The sequence below is a fragment of the Hyla sarda genome, chromosome 2 (assembly GCF_029499605.1).
Source record: "Hyla sarda isolate aHylSar1 chromosome 2, aHylSar1.hap1, whole genome shotgun sequence".
Classification (NCBI taxonomy): Eukaryota; Metazoa; Chordata; class Amphibia; order Anura; family Hylidae; genus Hyla; species Hyla sarda.
In genome coordinates this window covers 87,304,516-87,328,488 of record NC_079190.1, presented here as the reverse complement: position 1 = coordinate 87,328,488, position 23,973 = coordinate 87,304,516, and the positions used below count along the sequence as shown (strand labels likewise).

The 23,973-nt window shown below is 46.2% G+C and overlaps 1 protein-coding gene across 1 annotated transcript in view; it reads left to right on the top strand.

Moving 5' to 3' along the window:
* Window positions 1-11,047: 11,047 nt before the first annotated feature.
* Window positions 11,048-23,973, top strand: part of LOC130357382 (short-chain dehydrogenase/reductase family 9C member 7-like) — a 61,197-nt gene continuing 48,271 nt past the window's right edge. The window contains exon 1 of the mRNA XM_056560074.1: window positions 11,048-11,173. The gene's annotated coding sequence lies outside the window, so the exon portion shown is untranslated. The remainder of the gene's footprint in view (window positions 11,174-23,973) is intronic.

Below are 23,973 nucleotides of genomic sequence, written 5' to 3'. Positions count from 1 at the left end.
TCCACGCCAATCCCTCGCTGACACAGAGGATCCACTATCAGCTAGCCGAATCGTGACATAAAATATTGCACAAATATTGAGAATTACTGCTAATTCCATTGCAATAACTTACCTAGAATAATTAGTAATTAAGATCGAGAGGGATATCACGTGATTCAACGATGACGTTCATCTGGAAGAATCATGTGACACGGGAGTAGGACCCGGGAGGATCACGTGAAATAGATAAACAAGGACGTCACTGACCCCTTGATGAGTCATGTGACGAAGATAAACAAAGGACATCAGAGAATGACGAATCGATCACCTGACCATACACGTGACCGCATGGAACCTGGAAGTACCCGGAGCACCGAACGCACAACAGAGCAGGCCCGTAAATTACCTGTACACAGGTACGGACATTATTGGATAGTAAAAGGTGCAATATTTTTTTTTTGACCATTCAGGGGCTACACTGGGGAACGGAAATTACATTGTCAATAAGAAATGTAATTGGATTGGTTGAAACGGAGTGAAAGTTGTTCCCACCTACAAACAGAGGATATTTAAACCTGCCAACCTGGGCAAGTGATGCCATTAGCACATTGACCCTTGATAAAGCCGGTTTCGGCCATCGAAACATCGGGGGGGGGGGGGGGGGGTTGTCAGTGTGTTATTTTTAAACAGCAGCATTGGGACAGCCTATATAATACTATTAGGAGAGTTGGTAAAAATAGGAAATCAATCATTTTAGAAATAAAGAGTGGCAATTTGATAAGAGGAACCCGATATCCAACCTCTCAATCATAAATGGGAATGTATAACAATAATCCCAACCTAACCCAATGTCTGTGGTTACCCACAATTTGTGATTTCTCACAAAAACTCACCTTTTAATTGATATAAATAAAAGTAAAATTTTATATTGTGAGGTTCCCGAATTTGGGTATTTAGTCCCAGGAAGGCCTAAGCCTGAACGGGAATTTGAGATAGTGTTACATATCCCTGGGAGACTCCTTATTGGTAATTTGGACATATAAGTGTTTTTGATGTCTGGCATTTTTTTTTTTTTTTTTTCAAAGTAAAATTTATTGAATTTTAATACAATACAATATAACATAATCTAGAAGCGGAAGAAGGGTACAGAGTCCGCTGCATTCCTTCAGAAAAACACAAAAGTAACAAAACAGTCCACAATAACAGGTCAGATCTATCAATCAAAAGTGTATGGTTACAAGTGCGTGGAGCAAGCAAATAGCTGGCGTAAGCTTTAGACAAGAGATATCCCACCAAAATCAGATAGCTTACAATACAAGGTATCCTGATAGGAAAGCAGGGGAGAAGAATAGAGAAAGGAGTGGAAGATGGGAGGAGGAGGGGGAAGGAGAAAGAGGCGACAGGAAGACAAACAGAACTCACCTGGCAAGGGAGGTGCTAGTGGGTGACCCGGACATCCAATAGAGAGATATGGCATGTGAGATGAGCGGAATAAGAGTGCAAACAGCTACCCAATTTGGGGGGGGGAAGGCAACATGCAGGACTAGGAGTCTAGACAAAGAGACAAATAGTCTGGAGAGGCAAGGAACGAGGACCAGGGGTGCCAGATCGAGAAGTATCTGGTCAGTTGGGCAGAAGAATCAGCTATGAGTTCCTCCATTCTATGGAGGTGTGTCACCTCCCGGAGCCAGGACGAGGTGTAGGAGGGGTGGAAGTTTTCCAGTGTCGGGGAATCACCACCCTAGCTGCCATGAGGAGGAAGGAGAGCAGTTTAGAAGTGGGCCGTGGTATGTCCTTTGGCAGAATGGAGAGGAGTAGGGTCTCGGGTGTTTGTGGCAGGTGGATAGACGTGATGCGAGATACTAATGTACAAATCTGTGTCCAGAAATGCAAGATCTTTGGACACGAGTACCACACATGGAGCATCGAGCCGCGGGGTTCCCCACACCTCCAACACTCGTCAGAGACACCGGGGTAGAATTTAGCTAGAAGTGTCAGCACTCTGTACCATCTGGAGAGGACTTTAAAGTTGGTCTCCTGTGCTCTACACGAGATAGAGGTGTGGTGACACCGGGACAGGGCTGTAGACCAGTCTTCATCAGGGATAGCATGGCCCAGTTCAGCCTCCCAACCCGATTTGTATAGCAGCGGTTTCGTCGTGTAATGTTCAAGAACCAGTGGATATAAAGTGCTAATAGTGTGGCATGGGGTCCCATCTCGGATGCAGAGACAGTCAAAGGTAGTGAGGGGTCTGTGGAGTCTTGCGGAATGTATGGCGGTAGAGTAGAAGTGACGAAGTTGGAAATATTGGAAGAATTGAAGGGGTGTCGGGAGGGTCCCTTGGAGGATGTCCATCAGCGGCTTCAGGGTCGACTGGGTCGTGAGGTCACGGAAGGTCGTGCCTGAGTGTCTAGGGAGGTTTAGAAACAAGTTGGATTTGTAGGCAGGTAAAAAGTCCGGGTTACCGAACAACGGCGTCAGCGGGCCATCAGGACGAAAAGCTGTAAAGCGCGACATATAGGTCTGCCTGGACCTCACAATGGATGTCATAACAGGGGGGAGGTTAGGAGGGATAGTAGATACGGGGGAAGAGTAGCGGGGGAGCCACATCAGGGACCGTGGATCAACACCGGATGTCGTCATTTCAAGGTGTATCCACTGTTTGTCTTCCCGATGGGGAAAGCTGTCTAGTACCCTGGTCAGGATAACAGCCAGATAGTAAGCGAGATAATCTGGTAGAGCCAATCCCCCGTTAGTCTTGGGCCGTATGAGCACATGACGTGCCAGCCTGGGTCTTTTATGTGCCCAGACAAATCCACCTCTTTAAAATAGGTACGTGGTAGGTGCAGCGGGATACAGGAAAACAGGATACAAGAGTTTTGGGAGAACAGTCATTTTAAAGATGTTGATTCTCTCTAGCCAGGAGAAGTCCCTACGCTCCCATCTGGCCAAGTCCAGTCTAAGTGTAAGGAGGAGCGGTGAGAAGTTAACTTTGCATGTGTCCGATTGGTGTGTTGGGACAAAAATACCTAGGTATTTGAGGGCGGTCTGTTTCCATTTAAAGGGGTAGGACGACTATAATTGGGTGACTACAGGAGCAGACAAGGTGACGTTCAAGGCCTCGCACTTAGAGGCGTTTAGTTTGAAGTTACTATAAGCCGAGTATTGGTGGATAGTGTGCATGAGGGATGGGAGGGTGGTGACAGGGGCAGACAGGTAGAGAAGGAGGTCGTCAGCGAAAGCCGTGCATTTGAAATGGGTGGAGGAGAAAGAGATGCCCCAAATGTTGACGTTATTTCGGATTGCCACCGGTAGGTGCTCCATACATAGGACATAGAGGAGCGGGGACAAAGGGCATCCCTGTCTCGTCCCATTAGAAATCTTGAAGGGGGCTGAGAGTTGTCCATTGATCTGCAATTGGGCTTGTGGGGTAGAATACAGGGCCTTAATGCGAGATAGCATGGAAGGGCCAAGGCCAATTTGTTGCAATGAACCCAACAGGAAGCCCCAGTCCACCCGATCAAAGGCCTTCTCAGCGTCTAACGACAACAGAAATAGAAGAATCCTATGAGCCTGGGCGTAGTGGATCACCGAGAAGGTCCGAAGGGTATTGTCTCTCGCCTCCCTACCCTGAATAAAGCCGACTTGATCCGGGTGGACTAGGGTTGACATATGGGGGGCCAGTCTGTTGGCGAGTAACTTAGCATACAGTTTAGTATCAGTATTTATCAGGGAAATGGGTCTATAACTGCCTTCCTTCGGAATAACCGTGATATATGCATTCAGGAAGGATTGGGTCGGGGGGATAGCGTCAGAGATATTATTGAAGGCCAGGAGTAAGGGAGTAACGAGTTCGGACCTGAGGGACTTGAAGAATTTGGCTGTGTAGCCATCGGGGCCAGGGCTCTTACCAGCAGGCAAGGAGGCGATAGCATGTTCAAGTTCCTCATGTGAGAAAGGAGCTTCCAAAGCTTGGACCAAATCGGGATAGAGACGGGGGAGGGCTGTGTCGAATAAGTATTGGTGAAGGGAGGGGGTGGCTGAGGGGGATGGGTGTGAAGTGGGAGGTTTTGGTAAGTTGTAGAGGGAGGCGTGAGAGAGGTGGGTTGTCCGTTCAGTTGTTTAATGGAGGCAACAAACAGAGAAGATTTTTTATCTCAGAGAGCAATGGCCAACAGCCTCCCTGGTTTGTTGCTCCATTCATAAAACCTCTTGCCTGTGAGTTGTTGAAAGTGCTTATGTTTCTGGTTCATCAGGGCTAAGAGTTCCGATCTAGTCTTTACTAGATCTCTGTAGACTGCGTCCTGTAGTGATTGTTTGTGGAGAGTTTCTAACGAATGGAGCTGTTGTAGAAGTGTGAGTAATTTAGCAGAGTGTTCCCTTTTGAGGCGAGCTCCATGTTTCACGAGGACGCCACGAATCACACACTTTAAGGCCTCCCATTTCACTAATGGCGATGAGACATCATGGGCATGATCAGAATGAAAGTGCCTTATGGTGTCATTAATATCCTGTAAACATAGAGCATCTAGGAGTAAGGATTCCTTAAGTCTCCACGAGGAGCGGGCCTTGGAATAAGATGGGAGACTAAAAGTGCAGGTGACCGGTGCGTGATCGGAGAGAGTTATAACTCCAATATTGGAGCTGTGTATTTCAGGTAGAAGGTGGTGTGGGCAGAGGATGTAGTCAATACGACTGTATACTTGAGCAGGGTGGGAGTAAAATGTATAATCTCGGGCTTGGGGGTGTAACGTCCTCCATACATCACTCAATTGTAGAGAATGTAACTTCCTCTTGAGAGCACGAAGTTTAGCATGGGAGATGCTAGCAGTGCCCGATGAGGTGTCAACTTGGGGGAAAAGTGCTAGGTTAAAATCACCACATAGTAGAATAGGGCCTAGTGCGAAGTCAGACAGTTTGTCAAAGATGTGTAGAAATGTGTTAGGAAAGAAACCTGGTTTCTGTTTGGGGCATATACTGCGGCAATAGTAAGGGGTTGGCCTGACAACTCACAGTTGACTAGTACATATCTCGCGGCTGGATCAAGGGAGGAGGAGACAATCTTTATAGGGAGGGATCTATGGAAGGCTAGTGAGACCCCTTTCGTCCTAGCTTCTGGATTGACACTATGGAGCCATGTGGGGTAATAGGGGTTATTCAGACGAGGGAGATGACCCTCTTTGAAATGTGTTTCCTGAAGAGGAAGAATATGCACATGTTGCCTGTGATGTGAGTAAAGAATTTGGGAGCTTTTTCTGGCGTGTTAAAGCCCTTAACGTTAAGGGTCGTCAGCTTGATATCAGCTGCCATGGGGGCGGGATGTGTGATGAGTCCACTTACCCAGGGGGGTCCGGGTCACCAGTGCAGGTCCCTTGCAGGTCACAAATCGGAAGTGGTCGCCAGGCCTACAGGTAAAGGAAGAACAGAGAAAGATAGGGTGAAAAAAAAGGGAAATAGAGCAAAGTATCCATAAGGAAATGGACTACAAGAGACGGCCATAAGGGCCAGTGACATGGTCAGAACCAGCCTAACCGTCAGGCTGAGGTGGGTAACGCGGAAGGCAAGCCCAGTCAGAGTCACGATATGGATACCTATAGTAGTCAACATCAGTAACAAGTTATCACTCACTTCTAGGGCCCGATGGGCAACTAGGGCACTGCTCAGGAGTAGAGCAGTGTCCAAAAGAAGCGTGGCTATATGGTCAACTAGCACAGAGAACCAACGGGTTACTCTATGGCTATAATACTAAACAGAGGGAGGTACATATAACAGAGAAACAAACAATGAATGTTTTGGGGGAGAAATAGAGGTGCCATTATGGTGTCATATGAATTGCATGGAAATGTACATCTGTAACAGTGTCAAAAAGTATAAAGCGATCCAGGGGTGTAGTCAAGGGGCGAGAGCCCAAATCAGTGTACTACAACAGTGGAAGCGCTACAAGGTAAGGGCAAAACACTTAGCATGTCAGTCCTTTCAGGTCTTGTGCTTGTTTCTCTGAGGAAGAGGCTGTGGTGGGGTGTTGTTAGGTTGCTCTCCGGAGGTCAGACCTTCCCCAGGACGTCTCGGTCTGTGCTGCGGCACAGGCAGGAATAGCTGGTCCCAGTCAGGCAGGGAGACCGGCGGCAGCTTAAAGGTGGACAGGAATCGCTGCAGGTCGTCCGGTCTTCTCAAAATGGCGGAGGTGGAGCCATGTCTCGCAGTCAGAGAGAATGGGAAGCCCCATCGGTAGTTAATCTGGGCGTTTTGTAGAAGTTGTAGGGGAGGCTTCAGAGCAGCCTGAGAGTGCGGAGGGAAAGGTCTGGGTAGAGGAGAACCGCAGTACCATTGTAAGACAGGTTGGGAAGGTGTCTTGCATGTCTCATTATATCATCTTTGGTCTGGAAATGGTGGACTCTGCATATGACGTCCCTAGGCTTCTTCGGATCAGGATCTCTAGCTTTAAGTGCTCTGTGAGCTCTATCGAGTTCCAGGGGAGAGTCCTGCGGCTTTTGAAGAATTTCATTGAACAGGCGTTGTAGCGTGCTAGGGATATCATGCGGAGGAACTGATTCCGGCAAGCCTTTCACTCTGATGTTGTTCCTCCTGTTCCTGTTGTCAAGATCATCAAGATGATCAATTTCTTCTGCCTGTCGCAGGGATAGTTATCTGGTGGATTCCTGTAGCTCTGTCAGCTGTACGGATACAGAACTGCGAAAGTCCTCAAGCTGGTATATCAGTCAGGCGGGATACCTCAGCTTTGACCGGTTTCAGGTCTTTTCTCCAGGCCGATTTTAGGTCAGCAGCTGTTACGCCGAGCGCTCCGGGTCCCCGCTCCTCCCCGGAGCGCTCACAGCATTCTCCTGTTCGCAGCGCCCCGGTCAGACCCGCTGACCGGGTGCGCTGCGATAATGTCCCTAGCCGGGATGCGATTCGCGATGCGGGACGCGCCCACTCGCGGTGCGCATCCCGACCCGCCTACCAGACTCGCTCCCCGTCTGTGCTGTCCCGGCGCACGCGGCCCCACTCCCTAGGGCGCGCGCGCGCCGGTTCTTTGCGATTTAAAGGGCTGGTGCGCCACTGATTGGCGCATGGTTTTAATTAGTGTGTTCACCTGTGCACTTCCCTATATTACCTCACTTACCCTGCACTTCCTTGCCGGATCTTGTTGCCATTGTAGCAGTGAAAGCGTTTCTTGTGTATCCCTAGCCAGTGTTCCAGACCTCTTGCCGTTGCCCCTGACTACGATCCTTGCTGCCTGCCCTGACCTTCTGCTACGTCCGACCTTGCTCTTGTCTCATCCCTTGTACCGCGCCTATCTCAGCAGTCAGAGAGGTTGAGCCATTGCCGGTGGATACGACCTGGTTGCTACCACCGCTGCAAGACCATCCCGCTTTGCGGCGGGCTCTGGTGAAAACCAGTAGCAACTTAGAACCGGTCCACCGACACGGTCCACGCCAATCCCTCTCTGACACAGAGGATCCACCTCCAGCCTGCCGAATCCTGACAGCAGCCAGGTTGTGCATGTCAGATTTGGTGGGTAGAAGTGCAAGTAAGGCCTGAAGTTCCGGGTGGTTTTTCAGGGTGCGTACTGCCATTTCAGGGGACGGCAGAATGGAGGCACTTTGGGGGTGAGATGACGGAATGGTAACTGCTGGAGAGTGCCGTTGCAGAGTATGCGAGCGGCGGGGGGGGGGGGGAGTTGTGCGCCTACCGGGTTGTCATCAGAGGAAGAGCAGTCTGCAGAGCGGATAGAGCCAGGAGGTTTCTTAAGTGGAGTTTTAAATAATTTCTTCTTGGCGGGGAGACTAGCCCCCCCCCAGTAATCAGGGGCCTCACCCTCTGTGGAGGATCCCTCGTCTGACTGTGAGGTGTCCGAATCCATAGTGCCTGACCAGTCTGTGACGTTCAAGGCAGGTGGGCCAGGGACAGGTGGTGGGTGGGAGTCTCTCCTGTCCCCGCTCATATTCTTCTTCAGTATGTCCCCAGAGGCATCTTTGAGCTGGGGAGTCTGGGTACTGGTAGGAGCGGGATGGCAAGAGGCCCTCTTGGGATCTGCCTGATGAGGGGGAGATTGCAGGAGCCACATAGGAAGGTAGAGATGTGGCAGGGGGTGCTTGAGTCGGTGGCAGTAGGGAGGGAGAGGAGAAGGTCCCTTTAATCTTAGGTATAGACAGCGCCTCTGCAGGGGTAGGAAAGTCAGCTGTCGGCAGCATAGTGGGAGCCTGGCCTGGCCCAGCAACTGCTTCCATCATTGGAGCCATGGAGGTTGAGGCCTGTAGGAGTGGAGGGAGGATACATGGTCTGCGTGCCATGCTTTCTGTCCGCCGGGAGGGGACATCGTGTGACTCACCCCTATGGAGGTGCCGGTCTCCGGCGCTGGGTGTAAGGAGGAGGTAGCTCCGTTAAGTCTCCGGGGAGCCGGGAGTCCAGGGAGGTCCCCCGTGGAGAGCGGCTCTGGCGGGGCTGCACCGGACATGCTCAGTGAGGAGGTGGGAGTCTGCGGCGTGAGTGAGGTAGGCCACGGGCCGGGTTGCAGGGCAGGATCTGGCTGGAAATACCCCGAGATTAGATTCGGCTGGTGGCTGATAGGTAGGGCGGACTTTCTACGGCTTCTCCCTCGAGATCTGCCTCCCATAGCAGGCAAAGTTAGCCAAAGTAGCGCGGCCCTGTCAGGAGCTTCACAGCGCACATCTCATCACGAGCTCGGCAAGCCACGCCCCATGTCTGGCAATTTTTATAGGAGATATCCTGACCCAGTCAGGAGGGATGTCGCTACTACCTCACCTCCAGGACAACAATATAGGGATAAGTTTCCCACATAAAAGTTATGTACCACACATAGGTAACTAACACCATATTAACCCCTTAAGGACGCAGGACGTAAATGTATGTCCTGGTGCGGTGGTACTTAACGCACCAGGACGTACATTTACGTCCTGTGCATAACCGCGGGCATCGGAGCGATGCCCGTGTCATGCGCGGCTGATCCCGGCTGCTGATCGCAGCCAGGGACCCGCTGGCAATGGCCGACGCCCGTAATCTCGCGGGCGTCCGCCATTAACCCCTCAGGTGCCGGGATCAATACAGATCCCGGCATCTGCGGCAGTGCACAATTTGAATGAATGATCGGATCGCCCGCAGCGCTGCTGCGGGGATCCGATCATTCAGAAAGCTGCATGGAGGTCCCCTCACCTTCCTCCGTCCGGCTCCCTGCGTCTCCTGCTCTGGTCTGAGATCGAGCAGACCAGAACAGAAGATCGCCGATAACACTGATCTGTTCTATGTCCTATACATAGAACAGATCAGTATTAGCAATCATGGTATTGCTATGAATAGTCCCCTATGGGGACTATTCAAGTGTAAAAAAAAAAATGTTAAAAAATGTAAAAGTAAAAAAAAAGTGAAAAATCCCCTCCCCCAATAAAAAAGTAAAACGTCCGTTTTTTTCCTATTTTACCCCCAAAAAGCGTAAAAAATTAATTTTATAGACATATTTGGTATCGCCGCGTGCGTAAATGTCCGAACTATTAAAATAAAATGTTAATGATCCCGTACGGTGAACGGCGTGAACGAAAAAAAAAAAGGCCAAAATTGCTACTTTTTTTAATACATTTTATTAAAAAAAAATTATAAAAAATGTATTAAAAGTTTTTTATATGCAAATATGGTATCAAAAAAATGTACAGATCATGGCGCAAAAAATGATCCCCATACCGCCGCTTATACGGAAAAATAAAAAAGTTAGAGGTCATCAAAATAAAGGGATTATAAACGTACTAATTTGGTTAAAAAGTTTGTGATTTTTTTAAGCACAACAATAATAGAAAAGTATGTAATAATGGGTATCATTTTAATCGTATTGACCCTCAAAATAAAGAACACATGTCATTTTTACCATAAATTGTACGGCGTGAAAACGAAACCTTCCAAAATTAGCAAAATTGCTTTTTTCTTTTTAATTTCTCCACAAAAATAGTGTTTTTTGTTTGCGCCATACATTGTATGATATAATGAGTTATGTCATTACAAAGGACAACTGGTCGCACAAAAAACAAGCCCTCATACTAGTCTGTGGATGAAAATATAAAAAAGTTATGATTTTTAGAAGGCAAGGAGGAAAAAATGAAAACGTAAAAATTAAATTGTCTGAGTCCTTAAGGCCAAAATGGGCTGAGTCCTTAAGGGGTTAAAGGGGTATGCCAGGAAAAAACTTTGTTTTATATATCAACTGGCTCCAGAAAGTTAAACAGATTTGTAAATTACTTCTATTAAAAAATCTTAATCCTTTCAATACTTATGAGCTCCTGAAGTTAAGGTTGTTCTTTTCTGTCTAAATCCTCTCTGATGACACCTGTCTCGGGAAACACCCGGTTTAGAAGCAAATCCCCATAGAAAACCTCTTCTAAGCTGGGCGTTTCCCGAGACAGGTGTCATCAGAGAGGATTTAGACAGAAAAGAACAACCTTAACTTTAGAAGGTCATAAGTACTGAAAGGATTAAGATTTTTTAATAGAAGTAATTTACAAATCTGTTTAACTTTCTGGAGCCAGTTGATATATAAAAAAATTTTTTTACTAGAATACCCCTCCACAAGTATCTATAATATCAATCCACAAGTATCTATAATAAGAATGTTTAATGTCTAATATTTACATGTGTCCAAGTGCCCAGGATACTTTACTGGGCAGAAGGTATTCCTGTTAACACACTGAGCACATACAAAATTAAGATCACAAATGTCTAATGTTGTCTAGCAATGTATAGCGTTCTGGGTGGAAGTGTGTTCAACCGAGGGACCCTAGTAGCCAAGGCATTGGGTAGATATTCTCCGGCAGCCCAATCTGAAAGAGTTATGTATATTGTTATGTTTATTGTCCTTTGATTACTACAGCAGTAACTTGTTTGCACCTAACCTAAAGGTAAGTGATCACATACTAAACCATGTTTGTATTTTTGTTTTAAATGTGAATTCACCCGGAAATTGAACTTGAGGAACATCCTAGCCCTAGAGCAGTGTGACTCAACCATCTACTCAGAATACTACCAGCTACGCATCCCATAAATAATAATGTGGGCAGGTGAGATTCCTCAGTCTTACTTTTCATCCAACAGACAACACTAACAAGACTTGCTGGGGCTCCCACCAGAAAACAGCAAACGTCCGATCAACTTATGACATCAGTCCATGAGGATTGAATAGACAAAAAAAGGAGTAAGTATAAAGCCACATATTCATATTGAAGCTACCCAACATCATTATCTTAAGAGACCTCACTTTCTTATGAAAAGTAGAATTCTACTTGACTATTTGCTTTCACAATTGACTTCTGTTTATTGCAATCTTTCATACAAAAGATCCAGAAAATCACCAGCAGACCTTTTTAACTTGTTATTGGGTTTTTCAGGGTTTTTGTCATTTTGATGTCTAATCTGATACCTCTACTGGAAACTACCAGTGCAAGTGTGAACAGAGCTTTATATTCATTTATTGGGAACGTTCTCACTAGTGATCCAAAATGTATATATAGTTTTTCCCATAAAACAGCGGGTCCCAACCTGGAGTATGCATACCTCCAGGGGTACACAGCAGTTCTCCTGGGGTTATGCATAGAAAAATTCTAGATGGCTGCCATTTAGCAGATATAGAGCACAACACAACAACAGTGACTGCCTGACCAAGACCTGCTATGTATCTGCTATATGCTTTCTGCATACACTAAGCCAATATAAAAGCAATATAATGGTCTGTATCCAAAATATGTAAAGCTGGTAAGATGTCACATGTCCACCTTTCAGCCAATTAAGTGTTTTTGCACTTTCATTTTTTCCTCCTTACCTTTAAAAAATCATAACCCTTTCAATTTTGCTCCTAAAAGACTACATGAGGGCTTTTTCTTTGCGCGACCAATTCTACTTTGTAATGACATCAGTAATTTTACCCAAAAATCTACGGCGAAATGGAAAAAAAAATAATTGTATGACAAAATTGAAGAAAAAACACCATTTTGTAAACTTTGGGGGCCTCCGTTTCTGCGCAGTACATTTTTAAGTAAAAATTAAACTTTATCTTTATTCTGTAGATCCATACAATTAATACCCTACTTATATAGGTTTGATTTTGTCATAATACTGGAAAAAATCATAACTACATGCACGAAAATTAATCCATTTAAAATTGTCCTCTTCTGACCTCTATAACTTTTTATCTTTTTGCGTATGGGGCTGTATGAGGGCTCATATTTTGGGCTGTGATATGATGTTTTTATTGGTGCCATTTTTGTTTTGATTGAACTTTTTGATCGCTTTTTTTAATTCATTTTTTATAGTATAAAAAGTTACCAAAAATACACTATTTTTGAGTCTTGAATTTTTTTGCCCGTACGCCATTGACCGTGGGGTTTAATTACTTAAATATTTGTATAGTTCGGACATTTACGCACGCGGCGATACTGCATATGTTTATTTTTATTATGTTTATATATTTTTTAATTGGAATTTGGGAAAAGGGGGGTGATTTAAACTTTTAATAAGGAAGGGGTTAATGTGTGTGTTTTTAACTTATTATTTTACACTTTTAGACCCCTTAGGGGACTTTTAGGAGGAATCATTTGATTTCTCATACAGATCAATGTGGTTCAATAAAACCACATTGATCTGTGTGCTCTGCGCTCGATTGATAAAGCCTGTTCCTGCCAGGCTTTATCATTCTCAGCGCAGGAGCCGGCATGGAAGGAGAGGTAAGCCTTCCTGCTACCTCAGCAGTGGATTGACCCCCCCACGTGTCGTGGGGGGGGGCAATCCACCCCACTGGACTACCAGTGACGGGATAAAGGCACCTTTAGAGGATACTGTCAGCTTTGACAGTGGCAATCTAAAGGGTTAATAGCCGATCGCCGCATGTCCACTATTAACGCCAGCCCCCAGCTACAGATATCAGCGCCATACCCCATTAATGGCACATGGACGAGTATAGACTTCCATGGTTGCTAACAGGTTAAGAACTAAGGGCTGTCCAAGTCCCCAGGGACAGGGGAGGGATATAAAGCTTATTAGTGAGTAAGGATCTGGCCTTTGTTCAGGAAACATCCCACAGCAGCGGCTTTCACACCTTCAGTGGGAATTTGCCTCCAACTCCAATATTCCAGGTCTAAACAAGCTGCAACCTATCTGGCAAGGGTTAACACCAACACAAGTAGATGCTTTAGGGATAAGAGCTAAGCTGACAGGCCCTCTAGCAAAGGAAGGACTAGGTTTAGTTATCCTCTGGGCTTGCGTGTCCACAGCAATGAACTAACATTTGGAGTCTCCCCACTGGATGCCCTCAGGTCAGTGACATCTCAGAGTAACCATGGGAAATGTAGGTGAGGGAGGGAGACTTTCCAAAGTTTACCATGCAACCCCCCATTTGATGATCCCTAAAGTAAGCACTCACACTTGAATAGCTGCTGAAACAGAAGTACAGCCAAGTGAAGTCAGTCTGAAGTCAAGTCTTAAAGGGATACTCCGCTGCTCAACGTTTGGAACAAACTGTTCCGAACGCTGGAGCCGGTGCCAGGAGCTCGTGATATCATAGCCCTGCCCCCTCATGACATCACACTCCGCCCCCTCAATGCAAGTCTATGGGAGTGGGTGTGACGCCCCGCCCCTCAATGCAAGTGTATGGGAGGGGGCGTTCCAATCGCTGAGTAGCGGAGTACCCCTTTAAGTTGTCTAAAGTCTCAAGTTTCTAATTTCTTCCTACAAGTGCAGTGTAGTACAGACCAGAACCATTGCACACCTGTGAGCCCAGCACATATAAAAAGGATTAAAAAAAACTGTCTACTCAGGAGGACTACACGTCAAACAATTCCTAAGTTTAAATTATTCAAATTTTTTAAGAACTGCAATAGTAACATACTACCACCAGCTAGCTCTACCTAATGTGTGTATCAAGTGTGATATTCTCAGTCTGTATTATCATTGTTTTCTGTTATTTTGCATCTGCAATATCAGTAAAGAACAAGCTGTTATCCATAAATCCTTTGATACAGATTGCTACTTTATTTGAAGTAGTGGTTAGTGTGAACTGTCAGTTTACTAAAAGGTTGTTACCTATATGTGCTTTTCTGTTTGTGTAATAGTTTAAAGTGAACCTGTCACTTAAAAAAATAATAATAATTGACATGTCAAAAGTGTTGATCAGCAGTGATCTGATTGTTCGGACCTCCCTCCACCCATCAGGAGAACGAGCTGACAGAAGTCTGTGCGGCCACACGCTCCTCTTCCTGCTCTGTATCATGTGATCAAGACATGCTCCATAGATTTACATTGATAGTGTGTCTCAATCACCTGACACAGAGCAGGGAGAGTATGATGAACACAAAACCTTATAAAAAGGAGTGCGGGGTTCCCTTATAAATAATATTCACAATTACCCCAGACGCTCGTAACAGCTTGGGGTTATTTGTACAACTCAAAACTTTACTTTTATTACACTCAGTATAAAATCAAAACATGATAAGAACCAATGTTAAAAATATATAGTGAACTAGTCTATATATAATAGTGGATATCTTTCCACACAGTTAACATCCAAGGGCAAGCTTGTCAGGCTAACCACAATTTTGGAAGAAACTATCCACTTATAATAAGTCTTTATAGTCTAAAACATTTTTTTTTAAACACTGAATAAGCCACCCTTTACATGTTTTAGTGATTAATCACTGTCATGAGGTATTGAGACAAGCGCTCCTATCATGTTTTAATTTTATATTGAGTGTGATAAAAGTAAAGTTTTAGTGGGTTTTTGTACCCCAAACTCTTGCGAGCGTCTGGGGTAATTGTGAATATTAGAGCAGGAAGAGAATGCATTTTTCCAAGTGACAGTGCACATTTAAATCCGATAAAAAAATACTTAAAACTGGAGAAACAAAATTCCAATGCGTTTTGGATTGTCAACAATCCTTAATCATGGCACAGCATATAGATTCCATAACCTGCACAAAGGAAGACTGTCAGTCTGATCACCCACACTAAACCCAATACACTAGGTTATTGTGTTGGTGACCAGGAGTCCACAGAGGGTTCACTTACTAAAATCGATCCAGTGGTTCCTATGATATGGGCTCCAGATGATCTTTGGCTATATTCCATCAATTGCGCGCAAGAGGCTGCGCCTGCCAGATGGCCACCCTTGTCTCTGTCCGTCTCCTTATCATGCCGACTATCAATTTACATATTCATCTTCTGCACCACCACGTCCTGGTGACGTGGAGTCGCCAGGTACATGAGCACTTCGCTCTGTAGCAAGCACAACTCCCTGAATATTCTGCCAGCACATGCGCTTTTGCTACAGAGCGGAGCGCACACATGACCGACAACTCCATGTCATTCGGACGTGGAGTCGCTGAAGATTAATATGTTAACTGAGGGGGCAGCTGTGTCAGGAGACGGACAAAGGCAGGGGAGAGGCAGGGGTGGCAAGCCAGCAGGCCCCCGCGTTCTGCGCACAGTTGAGTGAATGGAGCCAAAGATCTTCTGGACCCCATATCACAGGAACAACTGGACCGATTTTAGTAAATGAACCCTCTAGGACTCCTGTTCACCCACGCTATAAACCAGTGTATTGGGTTTAGTGTGGGTGATCAGGCTGACAGTTTCCCTTTAACCCCTTAAGGACCCAGCCATTTTACACCTTAGGACCCGGCCATTTTTTGCACATCTGACCACTGTCACTTTAAACATTAATAACTCTGGAATGCTTTTAGTTATCATTCTGATTCCAAAATTGTTTTTTCGTGACATATTCTACTTTAACTTAGTGGTAAAATTTTTTGGTAACTTGCATCCTTTCTTGGTGAAAAATCCCAAAATTTTATGAAAAATTTGAAAATTTTGCATTTTTCTAACTTTGAAGCTCTCTGCTTGTAATGAAAATGGATATTCCAAATATTATTTTATTTTATTCACATATACAATATGTCTACTTTATATTTGCATCATAAAATTGACGAGTTTTTACTTTTGGAAGACACCAGAGGGCTTCAAAGTTCAGCAGCAATTTTCCAATTTTTCACAAAATTTCCAAAATCACAATTTTTCAGGGACCAGTTCAGGTTTGAAGTGGATTTGAAGGGTCTTCATCTTAGAAATACCCCACAAATGACCCCATTATAAAAACTTCACCCCCCAAAATATTCAAAATGACATTCAGTCAGCATTTTAACCCTTTAGGTGTTTCACAGGAATAGCAGCAAAGTGAAGGAGAAAATTCACAATCTTCATTTTTTACACTCGCATGTTCTTGTAGACCCAATTTTTGAATTTTTACAAGGGGTAAAAGGAGAAAATGTATACTTATATTTGTAGCCCAATTTCTCTCGAGTAAGCACATACCTCATATGTCTATGTAAAGTGTTCGGCGGGCACAGTAGAGGGCTCAGAAGGGAAGGAGCGACAAGGGGATTTTGGAGCGTACGTTTTTCTGAAATGGTTTTTGGGGGGCATGTTGCATTTAGGAAGCCCCTATAGTGCCAGAACAGGAAAAAAAAACACATGGCATACCATTTTGGAAACTATACCCCTTGAGGAACGTAACAAGGAATAAAGTGAGCCTTATTACCCCACAGGTGTTTCACGACTTTTGCATATGTAAAAAAATGTTAAAAAAATTTCAATAAAATGTGTGTTTCCCCCCAAATTTCACATTTTTACAAGGGTTAATAGCAGAAAATACCCCCCCAAAATTTGTAACCCCATCTCTTCTGAGTATGGAGGTACCCCATAAGTTGACATGAAGTGCACTATGGGCGAACTACAATGCTCAGAAGAGAAGGAGTCATATTTGGCTTTTTGAGAGCAAATTTTGCTCGGGGACATGTCGCATTTAGGAAGCTTCTATGGTGCCAGGACAGCAAAAATTACCCACATGCCATACCATTTTGGAAACTAGACCCCTTGAGGAACGTAACAAGGAATAAAGTCAGCCTTTATACCCCACAGGGGTTTCACGACTTTTGCATACGTAAAAAAAATTTTTTTTTCACTAAAATGTGTGTTTTATCCCCAAATTTCACATTTTTGCAAGGGTTAATAGCAGAAAATACCCCCCAAAATTTGTAACCCCATCTCTTCCGAGTATGGAGGTACCCCATAAGTTGACCTGAAGCGCACTACGGGCGAACTACAATGCTCAGAAGAGAGGGAGTCATATTTGGCTTTTTGAGAGCAAATTTTGCTTGGGGGGCTTGTCGCAATGGTGCCAAAATAGCAAAATAACCCCCACATGGCATACCATTTTGGAAACTAGACCCCTTGGGGAACGTAACAAGGGGTACAGTGAGCATTTACCCCCCACTGGTGTCTGTCAGATCTTTGGAACAGTGGGCTGTACAAAATGTTAAATTTGCACAGCCCACTGTTCCAAAGATCTGTCAGACACCAGTGGGGGGTAAATTCTCACTGCACCCCTCATTACATTCCGTGAGGGGTGTAGTTTCTGCAATGGGGTCACATGTGTTTTTTTTTTTTTTTTGCGTTTGTCAAAACCGCTGTAACAATCAGCCACCCCTGTGCAAATCACCTCAAATGTACATGGTGCACTCTCCCTTCTGAGCCTTGTTGTGCGCCCCCAGAGTACTTTGTGCCCACATATGGGGTATCTCTGTAGTCGGGAGAAGTTGCATTACAAATTTTGGGGGGCTTTTTTCCCTTTTACCTCTTGTCAAAATGAAAAGTATAGGGCAACACCAGCATGTTAGTGTAAAAAAATTATTTTTTTACACTAACATGCTGGTGTAGACCCCAACTTCACCTTTTCATAAGGGGTGAAAGGAGAAAAAGCCCCCCAAAATTTGTAAGGCAATTTCTCCCGAGTACGGCAATACCCCATATGTGGCCCTAAACTGTTGCCTTGAAATACGACAGGGCTCCGAAGTGAGAGAGCGCCATGCGCATTTGAGGCCTGAATTAGGGATTTGCATAGGGGTGGACATAGGGGTATTCTACGCCAGTGATTCCCAAGCAGGGTGCCTCCAGCTGTTGCAAAACTCCCAGCATGCTTGGACAGTCAACGGCTGTCCGGCAATACTGGGAGTTGTTGTTTTGCAACAGCTGGAGGCTCCATTTTGAAAACAGTGGCGTACCAGACGTTTTTCATTTCTATTGGGGAGGGGGGCTGTGTAGGGGTATGTATATATAGTGTTTTTTACTTTTTATTTTATTTTGTGTTAGTGTAGTGTAGTGTTTTTAGGGTACAGTCACACGGTCGGGGGGGTTACAGCGATTTTCCCGCTGCGAGTTTGAGCTGCCGCGCAAAATTTGCTGCATCGCAAACTTGCAGCCTGATACTCACTGTAAGCCCCCTGCCCATGTGAATGTACCCTGTACATTCACAAGGGGGGGACCTCCAGCTGTTGCAAAACTACAACTCCCAGCATGCACAGTCTATCAGTTTGGGAAACACTGAGTTAGGAAACAGACAATGTTTCCCAACCAGTGTGCCTCCTGTTGTTGCAAAACCACAACTCCCAAACATTCTCAGGCATGCTGGGAGTAGTAGTTCGGCAACATCTTTAGAGCCAGATGTTGCCGAACTACAACTCCCAGCATGCTTGGAGTTGTAGTTTTGCAACATCTGGAGGACTACAGTTTGCAGACCACTAATACAGTGGTTCCCAATCTGTGCCCTTCCAGATGTTGCAAAACTACAACTCCCAGTATGCCAAAACTGTCCAGGCATGCTGGGAGTTGTAGTTCTGCAACATCTGAAGGGCCAGATGTTACAGAACTACAACTCCCAGCATGCCTGGACAGTAAGGGCATGCTGAGGATGTGTAGTTTTGCAACATCTTGAAGGGCACAGTGGTCTCCAAACTGTGGACCTCCAGATGTTGCAAAACTGCAACTCCCAGCATGCCCAGATGCCAAGGGCTGTCTGGGCATGCTGGGAGTTGTAGTATACAGGGTCCCAATACAGCAATGCATGTCGCTTTATGGCGACGTGCATTGCTGTAAAGGGCCCGACCGCGGCTGAAGATCTACTCACTTGTCGCCGCCGCCGCCATCTTCCTCGCCGGGATCCGGGTCTTCAGGGACGAGGTAAGTACCGGGGCCGGTCCCCAGCACTCCCCCGTCCCCCGCCGCGTCCTCCGGTCTTCCTCCCGTCCTCTCCGGACTTTCAGGGGCCGGGCAGGACGGGAGGAAGTAACCGCCCCCCCTCCTGCGATTGGTCGGTTAACTAACCGACAGATCGCAGGGTATGGGAGGAGGTGGCAGGCTTGCCACCTCCCTCCTATACGTTAGCATGGTCCTGGCTGTCTGTGACAGCCGGGATCATGCGAAATTACCGGGCGGTCGGGTCCCAGAGACCCGATCAGCCCGGTATCGCCGCAGATCGCAAGGGCGATTTCCCTTGCGATTTGCGGCGATCGCCGACATGGGGGGCCTACATGGCCCCCCTCGGCATTTACCCTGGATCCCTGCTGAAGGATTTCAGCAGGGATCCGCTTCCGATCTCCGCCGGGTGAGCGGCAGAGACCAGGAAAAGACATGACGTATGCATACGTCATGGGTCCTTAAGACCCAGGGTGTGCTGACGTATGCATACGTCATGGGTCCTTAAGAGGTTAAAAACTCTAGGTAAATTGGGCAGTGGTACCTGCCCCAAGGGAAAAGTTCGTCAGCTGAGCATACATAGGGATACAGGTAAAACATGAAAGGAACACCGGGTCATGTACAGGACACTAAATCTCTATTGGGAGCAACATAGAAAATGATGTGGAATGCGTTTTGTAGGTAGATTGCATGTGATGTTACTACATGATAAAGCTCTTTTGTCAGTAACATTTCACCTGAAAAAAATTGCAATGATGAAATGTTGTGTCAGCACATTCTTGATGTGCTGCAATTCTCGTTGAGCCAGAATTTTTTCTGCTTTTACCCAGATTATATTTTGCAGATCACAGGTTGCCCTATGTGCTCTAAGTTTTCACTGTCTCTGGCTAATTTGAATAGGGCCTATTGGTATGAGAATCATTGTTACGCTATGCGCTCTGGCCTCACACGCTGGCCATGAGCGCATGGTCCCCTTACCTTCTGCTGCCGACGGGGCTGGGACTCGCATTGCGGGACGCACCCGCATGCGAGCCCCAGTCCGTCACTCTCAGGGTGTTTCCCCTGCCTCTGCTTCCACCTCTCGGCTCCGGTGGGCATGTCCCCGTCCCTTAGGACGTGCGCCGCCAGAGCTTTAAGATTTAAAGGGCCAGTACACTCATTAGTGTAACCACCTGTGTCTTGTTAATAAATTCCTCCACCCTCCTCAGTTCTCTGCCGGATCTTTGTTGCCTTGTGCCTAGTGAAATCGTTCCATAGTATTGCCTTGCCGTGTACCAGATCTCCTGCTCTTGTGATCTTAACCTTGCTTCTCTGCCGCCTGCCTACTGAACTTCTGCTACATCCCGACTAAACTACTGTGCCGCCTGCCCTGACCTACAGCTATCCTGACTACGAGTTGTCTCATCCCTTCTGTGCTTCGCATCTCTTCAGCCGACTGTGTGGACGAGCCGTGCCAGGGGAAGCGACCTGGGTGTCGTCTGCAGCTGCAAGCCCATTCTGCTTTGTAGCGGACTCTGGTGAAGACCAGCGGCACCTTAGACTCCGCTCTCTGGCACGGTCCGAGTCATCTGCCACACAGGTCCAGCGGATCCACATACACCGGAGTTCCTGTCTTCAGAAACGTGAGTGTTACAATCATCTATATGCCTCTACTAACCAATTTCAGCCATTTAGTGTAGTATGGATGCTATATAGATGACCTCCAGATAGTATGGCAGGGCAGTTCCCAAGATGCATTTGAATTTCTGTCCTTTGTTAATGACAATGATCTCACCATGCTTATAGGTGATTTAAGCATTGACTTTCATGACGTCACTCCAAATGATCATGCAGTAGAGGGCATTATTCACACACAGCTCTACCACAAGCCCAAATCTGGAACAAAAATATTCTCTATGCCCACAGCTCCCATCCAAAATGTACTTAGAAACTTGCCAATAGAGGAGTCTGTCAGAGATAAGAGGGCCTCTTTCATGACAACATCGTACAACAATGCACAGAGGAGACTAGAACGTGTTGCTCAGGAGCTGGACCTTTGCTATACCTGGCTGCTTTTGGGTTAAGCCAAGGTTACTTGGCTTAATGTGTCAAAAGGAAGTCAAGCCCTGGGTCAGCTGACTTCTTGTGAACTACAAGATGCCATCATCGCTTATTAAAGGATACCCAGAATAGCGATGACTGTACCAGTTTTATGTTGCCTGTGGATTGAGCAGCATAAAGCATGGTGAAAGGTTCCCTGTAAATCACTAGTGCTTGTGGCTCCCAGACCCCTCTTCTCCAAGCTTTATCTGTATGCTGCTGCTGTCATTTCTATCGGATGAGGATATATATAGTAGTAGCTATACACGTCTTCTGAGGCTGTATACACACATTGCGTTTCATGCTGCACTTTTTCTGTTTTTGCCATGCTTTTGGCAAAATTGCAGCAAAAAAGGTGCTATTTTACTCTAGGTAAAATGGGTACCTGCCCCAAGGGAAAAGTAAGTCAGCTGAGCATACATAGGGATACATAAAACATGGAAGGCACACTGGGTCATGTACAGGACACTAAATCTCTATTGCGATCAACATAGAGAATGATGTGGGATGCGTTTTGTAGGTAGATTGCATGTGATGTTACTACATGACAAAGCTCTTCTGTCAGTAACATTTCACCAAAAAAATATAGCAATTATAATGAAATGTTGTATGCATAGAAAAAGCAACCCGGCACAGGAGAGCACAGAAAAATGCAGATAGGCCAATAAAAATGGAAAAACACTGAAGGCAAAAATTACAAAAATCTATAAGCAGGAAATAGTAATGTAAAAAATAGAATATGAAAGGTATGAAAAACAGGTGGAGGTGCAAGCGGAGGAATTGGAAGACGTAATAGACAAGAAATGGAAAGAATGCGCTGCACTTACCACGGATGATTTTCAAAAGGAGTGGAGTTTATTCAACCATGCTATACATAACGACAGGAGGGAAGGGAGGGGGAGCGGACATCAGCTCCGTAGAGCTGACCAGAAGCGACGAATCGTTTCGCAGTAGGTCTGCTTGTTCCGCTTCTGGTCAGCTCTACGGAGCTGATGTCCGCTTCTCCTCCCTTCTCTCCTGAAGTTTGAAAATCATCCGTGGTGAGTGCAGCGCATTCTTTCCATTTCTTGTCTATAATGAAATGTTGTGTTAGTACATTCTTGATGTGCTGTAATTAGGGATGAGCGAATCAAATCTGATGAATCCGAATTTGTTACCAATTTTAGGAAAATTGCTTCATTAAATGCCATGTAGTGCAGTCTAGGCTTCAGGGCATCTAAAATGGCGGATCCACATGTGAGGACATGGAGCAAGGAATCCTGGGAAGGCGGGTAGGCATGATGAACCCTAAATCACATGCAGCATGCAGCCTATAAGCAGCCAACCACCCCTGTGATGTCACAGCCCTATATAATGGGCAGCCATCTTGTGACCAGTCACTTCAGCCTTTTATTGCAGAGAGAGAGAGAGAGGGACAGACAGCAGTGTGTGTTGCACAGAAAAGCATTTTTACAGCAGTGATTCACCTCCCAGTCACATCAGTGTACTGTTGCAGAGAAAAAGAGGGACAGAGAGAAGTGTGTGTTGCACAGAAAAGCATTTTTACAGCAGCGATTCGCCTCCCAGTCACATCAGTGTTCTATTGCAGAGAGAAACAGAGAGCAGTGTGTTGCACAGAAAAGCTTTTTTTTACAGCAGCCATTCACCTCTAGCCCAAATTAAGCCTAAAAACACTGATAGGGAAGGGAGTGAGATTGAGGGAGTGACAGTGTGCTGCAGAATTGGTGTGTACAACAACTTAAAAAGCTAATAGTAGCCAGCCAGTTAGGGTGAGCAGAGCACTAAAAGCATACTGTCCTCTATTAAGTGTAACCTGTGCATACATCTAAGTGGTGTACCATTTTGTCCCTGTTAAAGTCTTAAGGGCCTAGATACTGTGAAAGGCAAGGCAAAATTACACACCTGCTGGTGTTGTAGACAAATACTGTTTTAAGCGTACTGGAGCGCATAGTCCTCCCCTCATAAGCGCAGACCACATACGTACATCTAAATGGTGTACTGTTTTGTTCTTGTTTAAGTCTAAAGGGCCTATATACTGTTAAAGGCCAGCCAAAAGTACACACCTGCTGGTGTTGTAGACAAAAACTGTTTTAAGCGTAGTGGAGCGAATTGTATTCCCCTTATATACGCACTTGTCACGCCGAACGCTCCGGGTCCCTGCTCCCTCCCGGAGCACTCACGTCGCTTGTCTGCTTGCAGCTCTCCGGTCAGACCCGCTGCTCTACAGTCACCGGTGGGAATGCGATCCGCGTGGCGGGATGCGATCCGCCCGTGGGTCGCATTCCAGTCCTCTCACCTGCCCCGTTCCCCTGCTGTCAGGTCCCGGCGCGCGCGGCCCTGCTCTCTAGGGCGCGCGCGCGCCGGCTCTCTGAAATTGAAAGGGCCAGTGCACCACTGATTGGTACCTGGCCCAATCAGTGTTAATCACTCCCAAACATTTAAAAACCCACTTCCCCTTCCTGTCCTTGCCAGATCTTGTTGCCTTGTGCCAGTGAAAGCATTCCCGTGTGTCCATTGCCTGTGTATCCAAACTCTTGCCGTTGCCCTTGACTACGAACCGTTGCCGCCTGCCCTGACCTTCTGCTACGTCTGACCTTGCCTTTTGCCTAGTCCTTGTGTACCGCGCCTGACTCAGCAGTCAGTGAGGTTGAGTCGCTATTGGGTGGAACGACCTGGGGGTTACCTGCCACAGCAAGTCCATCCCGCCTTGCGGCGAGCTCTGGTGAAAAACAGTAACCCCTTAGATTCCCTTCCCCTGGTATGGCCCACGCCATCACCTCAGTGACATAGAGGATCCACTACCTGTGTCGTCCCTGCATACCACTCCGGATCCTGACAGTA